The sequence below is a fragment of the Pristiophorus japonicus genome, chromosome 6, assembly GCF_044704955.1.
Source record: "Pristiophorus japonicus isolate sPriJap1 chromosome 6, sPriJap1.hap1, whole genome shotgun sequence".
Lineage (NCBI taxonomy): Eukaryota > Metazoa > Chordata > Chondrichthyes > Pristiophoridae > Pristiophorus > Pristiophorus japonicus.
This window is the reverse complement of record NC_091982.1, coordinates 253,915,650-253,925,949: the sequence shown is the minus strand read 5'-3', so window position 1 is coordinate 253,925,949 and position 10,300 is coordinate 253,915,650. Positions and strand designations below refer to the sequence as shown.

General features: G+C 50.1%; 1 protein-coding gene across 1 annotated transcript in view; it reads left to right on the top strand.

The window, feature by feature from the left end:
• The first annotated feature begins 2,806 nt into the window (after positions 1-2,806).
• LOC139266044 (leucine-rich repeat-containing protein 31-like) overlaps positions 2,807-10,300 on the top strand; it is a 73,718-nt gene continuing 66,224 nt past the window's right edge. The window contains exon 1 of the mRNA XM_070883846.1: positions 2,807-2,950. The gene's annotated coding sequence lies outside the window, so the exon portion shown is untranslated. The remainder of the gene's footprint in view (positions 2,951-10,300) is intronic.

Here is a 10,300-nt window from a genome sequence, read left to right as displayed (position 1 = left end):
TGGACCAAACCAAATTGCGATTCACAGACAGCCACGAGCAACCTGAAGAGGACACCACCAACTTTGACCCTCCGACACACACACAAGTGGCAACCGACATCACGGTTGACCACGAAGCTGAACTCATCATCCCCAGCAGCCCAGCAAGGCCGGCTGCCCAGCAGCCCAGCGAAGGCCCAACCAACTCACCCGCACCTGTGTTTGTACCGAGACGACTGATTAGGGAGCGGAAAGCCCCAGATTTTCTCACCCTGTAAACAAGTGTACTATTGACTTTGGGAGAGAGTGATGTTATGTATGCAACCCTATGTAACCAGCATCCTACCGCCACCAGAGGGCATATCTGTTGGAGTCCCAAGGGACCCCAGCATCCCTTGGGAGCACTGTATATAAGCAGGCCTCCCATGCTGTACCAGCATTCTGGAGTTAAAATAAAGAGACTAAGGTTACACTTACTCACGTCTACATACTCGGTTACACTGCTTTATTTGAGACATAACAGCTGAGATTCGGGGGGAGATCGTGGTGGAGGTGTGGTGAATGAGGGTATGGGGCCCAGAAGAGTCGAGGGCCCAGGGGCAGCCCACACTGCGATATGCGCGCACACTAGGTCCGTGCAGCAGAGCAGGTCTCCAGTCGTCTTGGTTAACCGTTGCCACTGGTTAAAGGCCTTGCTCTGTCAAGCCCGTGATGTGCAACGGTCACCACATGTTAAAAAAATCCACGCACAGGCATCTTCCATCCCTGGAGTTCAGGACTGGAACATCGGGTCCTTCATTGAAACTCATCCCTTTTGGTGTGGAAGCAAGTCATCCTTGTTCAAGGGACCGCCTATGATGATGATGCTTTGGGGGTGGGGTTGGTGTTAGGGATCAGGGTTAGGCTTATCCTCGCCCTTACTGTAAGGAAGCGCTGCACATACAAAATATGCCAGAAAATATTATGGCTCCAATGTTTTTGACTCAAATATAACCAATACTCTTTTTTCAGTTGAATTCTTCTTAATCTCTAGAACACACGCAGTCCACGCTGTAAATAATATTTAGTTTCACACAGTTCCTTTTTCTCTTTGTGTGATTTGGCTGTTGAGCTGTGAAGTTAGATTTTGTCAGGTTGATGAGACTGGGGCCGATTGAGGAGCAGGAATGTGAAGCAGTGACTGGATCGGTCCAAGTCAGCATGGATTTATGAAAGGGAAATCATGCTTGACAAATCTTCTAGAATTTTTTGAGGATGTAACTAGTAGAGTGGACAAGGGGGAGCCAGTGGATGTGGTGTATTTAGACTTTCAAAAGGCTTTTGACAAGGTCCCACACAAGAGATTAGTGTGCAAAATTAAAGCACATGGTATTGGGGGTAATGTACTGATGTGGATAGGGAACTGATTGGCAGACAGGAAGCAATGAGTAGGAATAAATGGGTCCTTTTCAGAATGGTAGGCAGTGACTAGTGGGGTACTGCAAGGTTCAGTGCTGGGACCCCAGCTATTTACAATATACATTAATGATTTAGATAAAGGAATTGAATGTAATATCTCCAAGTTTGCAGATGACACTAAGCTGGGTGGCAATGTGAACTGTGAGGAGGATGCTAAGAGGCTGCAGGGTGACTTAAAGAGGTTAGGTGAGTGGGCAAATACATGGCAGATGCGGTATAATGAAGATAAATGTGAGGTTATCCACTTTGGTGGTAAAAACAGGAAGGAGGATTATTTTCTGAATGGTGACAGATTAGTAAAAGGGGAGGTGCAACGAGGCCTGGGTGTCATGGTACATCAGTCATTGAAAGTTGGCATACAGGTACAGCGGCGGTGAAGAAGGCAAATGGCATGTTGGCCTTCATACTGAGAGGATTTAACCAATAAGGGAATTTTTAACCAATAAGGGAAATTTTAACCAATAAGGGAATTAAGGGTTACGGGGAGCGGGCGGGTAAGTGGAGCTGAGTCCACGGCCAGATCAGCCATGATCTTGTTGAATGGCGGAGCAGACTCGAGGGGCTAGATGGCCTACTCCTGTTCCTAATTCTTATCTTCTTCTGTTCTTATGATAGGAGCAGGGAGATCTTACTGCAGTTGTACAGGGCCTTGGTGAGGCCACACCTTGAATATTGTGTACAGTTTTGGTCTCCAAATCTGAGGAAGGACATTCTTGCTATTGAGGGAGTGCAGTGAAGGTTCACCAGACTGATTCCCGGGATGACTGGACTGACATATGAAGAAAGACTGGATCGACTAGGCTTCTATTCAATGGAATTTAGAAGAATGAGAGGGGATCTCATGGAAACATATAAAATTCTGACGGGATTGTACAGGTTAGATGCAGGAAGTATGTTCCCGATGTTGGGGAAGTCCAGAACCAGGGGTCACAGTCTAAGGATAAGGGGTAAACCATTTAGGACCGAGATGAGGAGAAACGTATTCACTGAGAGAGTTATGAGCATGTGGAATTCTCTACCACAGAAAGTTGTTGAGGCCAGTTTATTTGATATATTCAAAAGCGAGTTAGATGTGACCCTTACAGCTAAAGGGATGAGGGGGTACGGAGAGAAAGCAGAAATGGGGTACTGAAGTACATGATCAGACATGATCATATTGAATGGTGGTGCAGGCTCGAAGGGCCGAATGGCCTACTCCACCTATTTTCTATGTTTCTATGGATGAAGCTGGCTCTGCGTGGCCCGCCGGCACCTCCCGGTGTCTGCAATCATTTCCCTGTCAGTGTTCTGTGCTCAGTGTCAGTGTAAGTGTGCTGTGCAGGTATCCTTAGTTCCAGGAGCTCGTTCCCCGCCCCAGCTCAGCTCCCAACTTTCAGCCTCACTTCCTGGCCAGTTGCACAGGCTTCAGGGGCGCCTCCGAGTCAGAAGCAGAAACAGAACAGAGTGTGAGCCCGAGCGGCCCCAATCCCAGCATCAGTCCGGGACACAGCCGCTCCCGGGGAGGAGGACCGCGGTGAGTTTGGCGATGTAACTGAGGGTTGGTTAGGTTATGGAGGCGGAAGCTGGCCGAGGGGCTGTCTCGCCCTCCCCACTCTGTGTTTGAGCAATGCGGGGAAGCGCTCTCCACATCAACTTTACATTCAAACAAAAGTTATTCTTGTTGCCTAGGAAACAGTTTTCTTGCATTAAATTTAATCTAAAGCACTTTTGGCGAAATTGTAATTGTGGATTAAATGGGAAGCTGTGTTTGTGGAGGAGGTTATGTGGGGTACCTGCCCCTGAAACCCCTCTCCCAGGGTGTGGGGTACCTGCCCCTGAAACCCCTCTCCCAGTGTGTGAGGAACCTGCCCCTGAAACCCCTCTCCCAGGGTGTGAGGAACCTGCCCCTGAAACCCCTCTCCCAGGGTGTGGGGTACCTGCCCCTGAAACCCCTCTCCCAGGGTGTGGGGTACCTGCCCCTGAAACCCCTCTCCCAGGGTGTGGGGTACCTGCCCCTGAAACCCCTCTCCCAGGGTGTGGGGTACCTGCCCCTGAAACCCCTCTCCCAGGGTGTGAGGTACCTGCCCCTGAAACCCCTCTCCCAGAGTGTGAAGAACATGCCCCTGAAACCCCTCTCCCAGGGTGTGGGGTACCTGCCCCTGAAACCTCTCTCCCAGGGTGTGAGGAACATGCCCCTGAAACCCCTCTCCAAGGGTGTGGGGTACCTGCCCCTGAAACCCCTCTCCCAGGGTGTGGGGTACCTGCCCCTGAAACCCCTCTCCCAGGGTGTGAGGTACCTGCCCCTGAAACCCCTCTCCCAGGGTGTGAGGTACCTGCCCCTGAAACCCCTCTCCCAGTGTGTGAGGTACCTGCCCCTGAAACCCCTCTCCCAGGGTGTGAGGAACCTGCCCCTGAAACCCCTCTCCCAGTGTGTGAGGAACCTGCCCCTGAAACCCCTCTCCCAGGTTGTGAGGAACCTGCCCCTGAAACCCCTCTCCCAGTGTGTGAGGTACCTGCCCCTGAAACCCTCTCCCAGTGTGTGAGGAACCTGCCCCTGAAACCCCTCTCCCAGGGTGTGAAGAACCTGCCCCTGAAACCCCTCTCCCAGTGTCGGGCCGGCAGCATTGCTGAAATGGAGAATAAAGAGAGACGATCTGATTACGGCAGAAAGCAGCTGTTTAACCTGAGATAAAGGGCTTTTCTTGTTCCTGAGGATATCAGTGACGAACTCGGGGCAATGAGCAATTGCACTCCCCGAGTCGCAGTGTAACTTTGGGCGGAGCCGGGCTGACCGCGCTGTTTGTAAACACAAGTTTGGACCTTGAGCGCCAGAATTTATTGCCGCACTTGGTCGGTGAATTTCTCTAACCTTTTGCAGTGGAAGTTGTTGCAAGTTCGAAAGCCAAAGATCGCAGCGGCCTGTACAGGCCTGTGTGGACCGAGAATGGGTCTCAATCAAATGGAAGAATTGTTAATGAGCAGAGTCTGAACCAGGAAGTCTGGGTTAGAATAGTGATTTCAATATCAAATCAGCTACAGAAAGGGAAAGAAAGATTGGAGACAGAAAGAAAATGTGGATATATTTATATATTTTAAACCCCAACAATGAAAAGCTGAAGGAATGAGGTGCCACATTTGTAGTAGTTAATTTTCAGTGTGCCAGTGTGGCGAGTTTAGACCTGGGGCTAGATTTTCCCTACAATCCACCAGTGCCAGATTGCTGCCCAACATACCACTGCCGAAAAATTCCATTTAAAAGAAAAGAAAAAAATACGACTCCCCGCGAAAAAAAGGACCTTGCATCCCGATTCTCAGGGGAAATGGAAGCTTGGGCCATTTGGGCGGTTCTTAAAAAGAAATGGGCGGTGAATTCTAAAATTTACACCGAGGCTGCGGGCTGGGCCTAGGAGGAGAAAAACACACACATATTTTCAAAAAACGTAAAATAAAAATTCAGAAAACATTCTCTGGACCCTTTTCACCTTAATCACTGAGAATTTAAAAGTAATTATTACAAACCCATTAACTTATCTTTATTTACAGAGCTACATCATCATCATAGGCAGTCCCTCGAAATCGAGGAAGACTTGCTTCCACTCCAAAAATGAGTTCTTAGGTGACTGTACAGTCCAATACAGGAATTACAGTCTCTGTCACAGGTGGGACAGACAGTGGTTGAGGGAAGGGGTGGGTGGGGAGTCTGGTTTGCCGCACACTCCTGCCGCTGCCTGCGCTTGATTTCTGCATGCTCTCGGTGACGAGACTCGAGGTGCTCAGCGCCCTCCCGGATGCTCTTCCTCCACTTAGGGCGGTCTTTGGCCAGGGATTCCCAGGTGTCGGTGGGCATTTTGCATTTTATCAAGGAGGCTTTGAGGGTGTCCTTGAAGCAGCTCCTCTGCCCACCTGGGGCTCGTGTAGGAGTTCCGAGAAGAGCACTTGCTTTGGGAGTTTTGTGTCAGGCATGCGAACAATGTGGCCGCCCAACGGAGCTGGTCAAGTGTGGTCAGTGCTTCGATGCTGGCGATGTTGGCCAGATCGAGGACGCTAACGTTGGTGTGTCTGTCCTCCCAGGGGATTTGCAGGATCTTGCGGAGACATCGTTGGTGGTATTTCTCCAGCGACTTGAGGTGTCTACTGTATATGGTCCATGTCTCTGAGCCACAAAGGAGGATGGGTATCACTACAGCCCTGTAGACCATGAGCTTGGTGACAGATTTGAGGGTCTGGTCTTTGAACACTCTTTTCCTCAGGCAATCGAAGGCTGCGCTGGCGCACTGGAGGCGATTTTGAACCTCGTCGTCTATGTCTGCCCTTGCTGATAATAGGCTCCCGAGGTATGGAAAGTGGTCCACGTTGTCCAGGGCTGCGCCGTGGATCTTGATGATTGGGGGGCAGTGCTGTGTGGTGGAGTCAGGTTGGTGGAGGACCTTTGTCTTACATAGAAACATAGAAAATAGGTGCAGGAGTAGGCCATTCGGCCCTTCTAGCCTGCACCGCCATTCAATGAGTTCATGGCTGAACATGCAACTTCAGTACCCCATTCCTGCTTTCTCGCCATACCCCTTGATCCCCCTAGTAGTAAGGACCTCATCTAACTCTTTTTTGAATATATTTACGGATGTTTAGTGTAAGGCTTATGCTTTCGTACGTCTCTGTGAAGATATTGACTATGACTTGGAGTTCAATCTCTGAATGTGCGCAGACGCAAGGGTCGTCCGTGTACTGTAGTTCGACGACAGAGGTTGGGACGGTCTTGGATCTGGCCTGGAGACGGCGTAGGTTGAACAGGTTCCCACTGGTTCTGTAGTTTAGTTCCACTCCAGCGGGGAGCTTGCTGTGTGAGATGGAGCATGGCAGCAAGGAAGATCGAGAAGAGGGTTGGAGCAATGACTCAGCCCTGCTTGACCCCGGTCCGGATGTGGATTGGGTCTGTGATGGATCCGTTGGTTAGGATCACGGCCTGCATGTCGTCGTGGAGCAGGCAGAGGATGGTGACAAACCTCTGGGGGCAGCTGAAACGGAGGAGGACGCTCCATAGACCCTCACGGTTGACAGTATCAAAGGCCTTTGTAAGGTCAAAGAAGGCCATGTATAAGGGCTGGCGCCGTTCCCTGAATTTTTCTTGCAGCTGTCACACCATAAAGATCATGTCCGTTGCACCCCGTAGAGGACGAAATCCACAGAGAGACTCCAGGAGGAGCTCCTCAGCCACAGGGAGAAGATAGTTGAGGAGGATTCTAGCGACGACTTTCCCAGTGGCTGATAACAGGGAGATTCCTCTGTAGTTGCCACAGTCGGACTTGTCCCCTTGCATTCGTGCCAGTAGTGCCTCCGCCATACTTTAGTGCCTCAGTGGGGATTCCATCCGCTCCCGTTGCCTTGTTGTTCTTGAGCTGGCGGATGGCCTTTTCTACCTCGTGCAGGGCTGGGGTTTTGCTGAGATGGTGGCGGGTAGCATGCTGTGGGATGGAGTCAAGGACACTTGAGTCAAAGACAGAGTCTTGGTTAAGGAGATCTTCGAATTGCTCCTTCCTGCGGGTCCTGACTGCCTCGGTGTCCTTGATGAGTGTCTCCCCATTCTTGGCCAGCAGTGGGGTGAGCCCTTGGGTGTTTGGGCCGTAGGTGGCCTTGACTGCGGTGAAGAATCCTCGCACATCATGGCTGTCGGCCAGCTGCTGAATCTCCTGTGCTTTCTCCATCTACCACCTGTTCTTTAGGTCCCGGGTTTTTTGTTGGACCTCGGCCTTCAGCCGTCTGTAAAACTGTTTTGCTGCTCCCGAGTTGGGTTGTTTTAGGTTCAGAAATGTCCTACACTTGCGATTTATTAGCTCTTGGATCTCCCCATTAACTTACCTTTTTTTGCATGGCAACTGACGCGCCGCCCAGCTTCCGTTGCTTCTCATGGGCATTTTTTTCCAACTTACCTACGGGTCACCACTGAGCCAAAACTCGGGTGATGGCGGTGTGTGGACGGTGCACGCCGGCGGTGTGTGGACGGTGCACGCCAGCGGGCTGCTCCTCGGTAGTCTGGACGGTGCGCGCCGGCGGCCTGTAGACGGTGCTCATTGGCGGGCCGCTCCCCGGCAGTCTGTGGACAGTGCACACCGGCAGGCCGCTCTCCAGCGGTGTGTGGACGGTGCACAACGGCGGGCTGCTCCTCGGTGATCTGGACGGTGCACGCAGACGGTATGTGGACGGTGCATGCCAGCGGGTTGCTCCTCGGTGATCTGGATGGTGCACGCCGACAGTATGTGGACGGTGCACACCGGCGGCCTGTGGACGGTGCATGCCAGCGGGCTGCTCCTCGGTGATCTGGATGGTGCGCGCCGACGGGCCGCTCCCCAGCGGTATTTTGAAACCATCGGCGGAACTCTGTGGACATTTCTGCCAACCTGGTTCTCGCCCAAAATGATCAATGCCGCCGAGAAACCGGGCGGTGATGCCGTGCAAATTCTAGTCTACAGTGCAATTACAGGAACTTCAGGGTGTTCCATACAATTGATGGCGAGGCAGACAGTGTGATGCTGTTTTTGTGCAGGCTGGATACCTCTTGGTCGGCGGTCGTGGACACGATGGGCCAAAATGGCCTCCTTCCGTGCCGTAAACTTCTAGGATTCTAGGAGCGGTGCATCTCGGACAGTAACTTTCAGATTGCCGCGTTTAAACTGCACATCTGAGCTCACCAGAAGTTACTGTCTGATTTGCACTGTGAGCAGCGTTGGACTCTTTGTTACTTTTATAGTAAATTCTGACCCATTGTGTCCCGGTCTTGGCATTCCATGGACTGACGAATGATCCCATGCACACATGGTATCAAAATGTTGGTTGACTATTGACAAAGTGAGAATACTTAGGTTAATCCTGTCAATGTGCACAGTGTCCGAGGCCCCCTGGGTAAATTTGTGGGCTGCCCGGAGTCGGGTGACACTTGCAAGGAAGATTCCCATTTTACTGCCAGACAGCCCAGCCACCAAGTTCTGCAATTGGCCTCAGTGCCCCTGGAACATGCACCGGGTGGAGGCAAATCCCAGGAGTTCTATATTCGCTCACTATCCGGAGACTCTTAGAAAGTGGGCCTGTATCGATGTTGATGAGACAGGATTGGCTGTTCGGCTGTGATGTCCTTCGCACTCCAGTATCCCGCTAGGATACTGAGTTCATGCAGGAAGAGGAGGTGTTTGAGTGATTGAAAGGAGAGGAGGGTATAAAGTAGCAAATACATAGAAGTTACAATGTGTAAACAGGCTCTTTAGCCCAACAAGTCCATTTCAGCCAACATCCTCCACATAAGGAAATAGTTCCAGTCACATTTACCCATCCTGTTCCATATCCCTTCATCCACCTCCCCAACCCAATCTTGAATATTGCCGTAGAATGAAAGAATGAATGCAGGGATGAAAGACTTCAGTTATGTGAAGAGACTGGAGAAGCTTAGAGCAGAGAAGATTAACGGGGATTCACTAAAGGTGTTCAACATCATGAAGAGTTTTGATGGAGTAAATAAGGAGAAACTGATTTCAGTGACAGACGGATCGGTAACCAGAGGAAACAGATTTTAGATAATTGGCAAAAGAACCAGAGGCGACATGAGAAAAATATTTACACAGCGAATTGTTGTGATCGGAAACGCGCTGCCTGAAAGGGCGGTGGGAGCAGATTCAATGGTAACTTTCAAAAGGGAATTGAATAAATACTTGAAGGGGGTTAAATTGCAGGACTATGGGGAACGAGCCTATCCAAAAGAGACTAATTAGATAGTTCTTAAGAGCCAGCACAGGCATGATGGGCTAAACAGCCTCCTTCTGTGTCGTATCATTTTATGATTCACATTACAACAGTGACTGCACTCCACAAGTACTTCATTGGCTGTAAAGTGCTTTGAGACACCCAGCGGTCGTGAAAGGCGCTATATAAATGCAAGTCTTTCTATTTGCATCCTATCCCAGACTAACCTCCACTGACCAATCATCGCCTACCTACACTGGCTTCCTTAACCCCCCCCCCCTCCCCAGTGCATTGTCCACTCAAGCTCTGCATTTTCTTCCAGCTTTACATTCTCTTCTCACATCCTCTGATCCTTCTGACTCTAGCCTTGTGTGCAACTCCTCTTCACTCCATCTCTGGGCCTTCAACTATCACAGTCTTGCACTTTGAAACTCTTCCCTCTTGTAAGGATAGGATACCGAATTATGTAATGGTGAGCTGAAGTTGTTGGGTTAAAACATTCTTTAACGAGACACGCAATTGTGCCAGACAGCCATTTATTTGCCCAGGAGGGGGAATGTAAAGGAGGAGTTTCGAGTGCCAGTACAGGTAAGAAACAATGTTTCTTTTGCGATTAAGACTGGAAGCGATAAGTCACACAGGCAGAGGCAGAGCAGTAACGATTGTTTTCAGATGATATAAAAGGGAATGCAAAGCAAAATTCAGTTAGGTTTAGCTCCCTTCGAGGAGACGTACCATGAATGGCCTGGACAAGCATCGCGGCGAGTTCTCTACATGTCAGTTTGTAGAGGTAGGGCTGCATATACTGCTCTGTATGTAGTCTTATGGTGAAAGTTATCAAACAGTAATAAATGAAGTTAATTGTCAGACATTGTTGTCTCAAGCTTTCACAGATTTGTTATTAAATGGATCAAGATTAGGTAACACCTTTCCCGTCCCCAATGGGTTGAATTTAAATTATTGGCACTTATCGACAGATCCCGCTACAACCTTGTCCCATCCTATCTCTGCAACACTCACCTGCTCTTTGGATTTCCCCGCAAACCTTCTGCCTCTCCATTGAATAAAATCTTTCTGAAAACGCATCTCTCCAACCAAGCTTCATTTACTCTTCATCACAGGCTCCAAACCGGCTGCATTTGTGTTGAGCCTTTGGGTT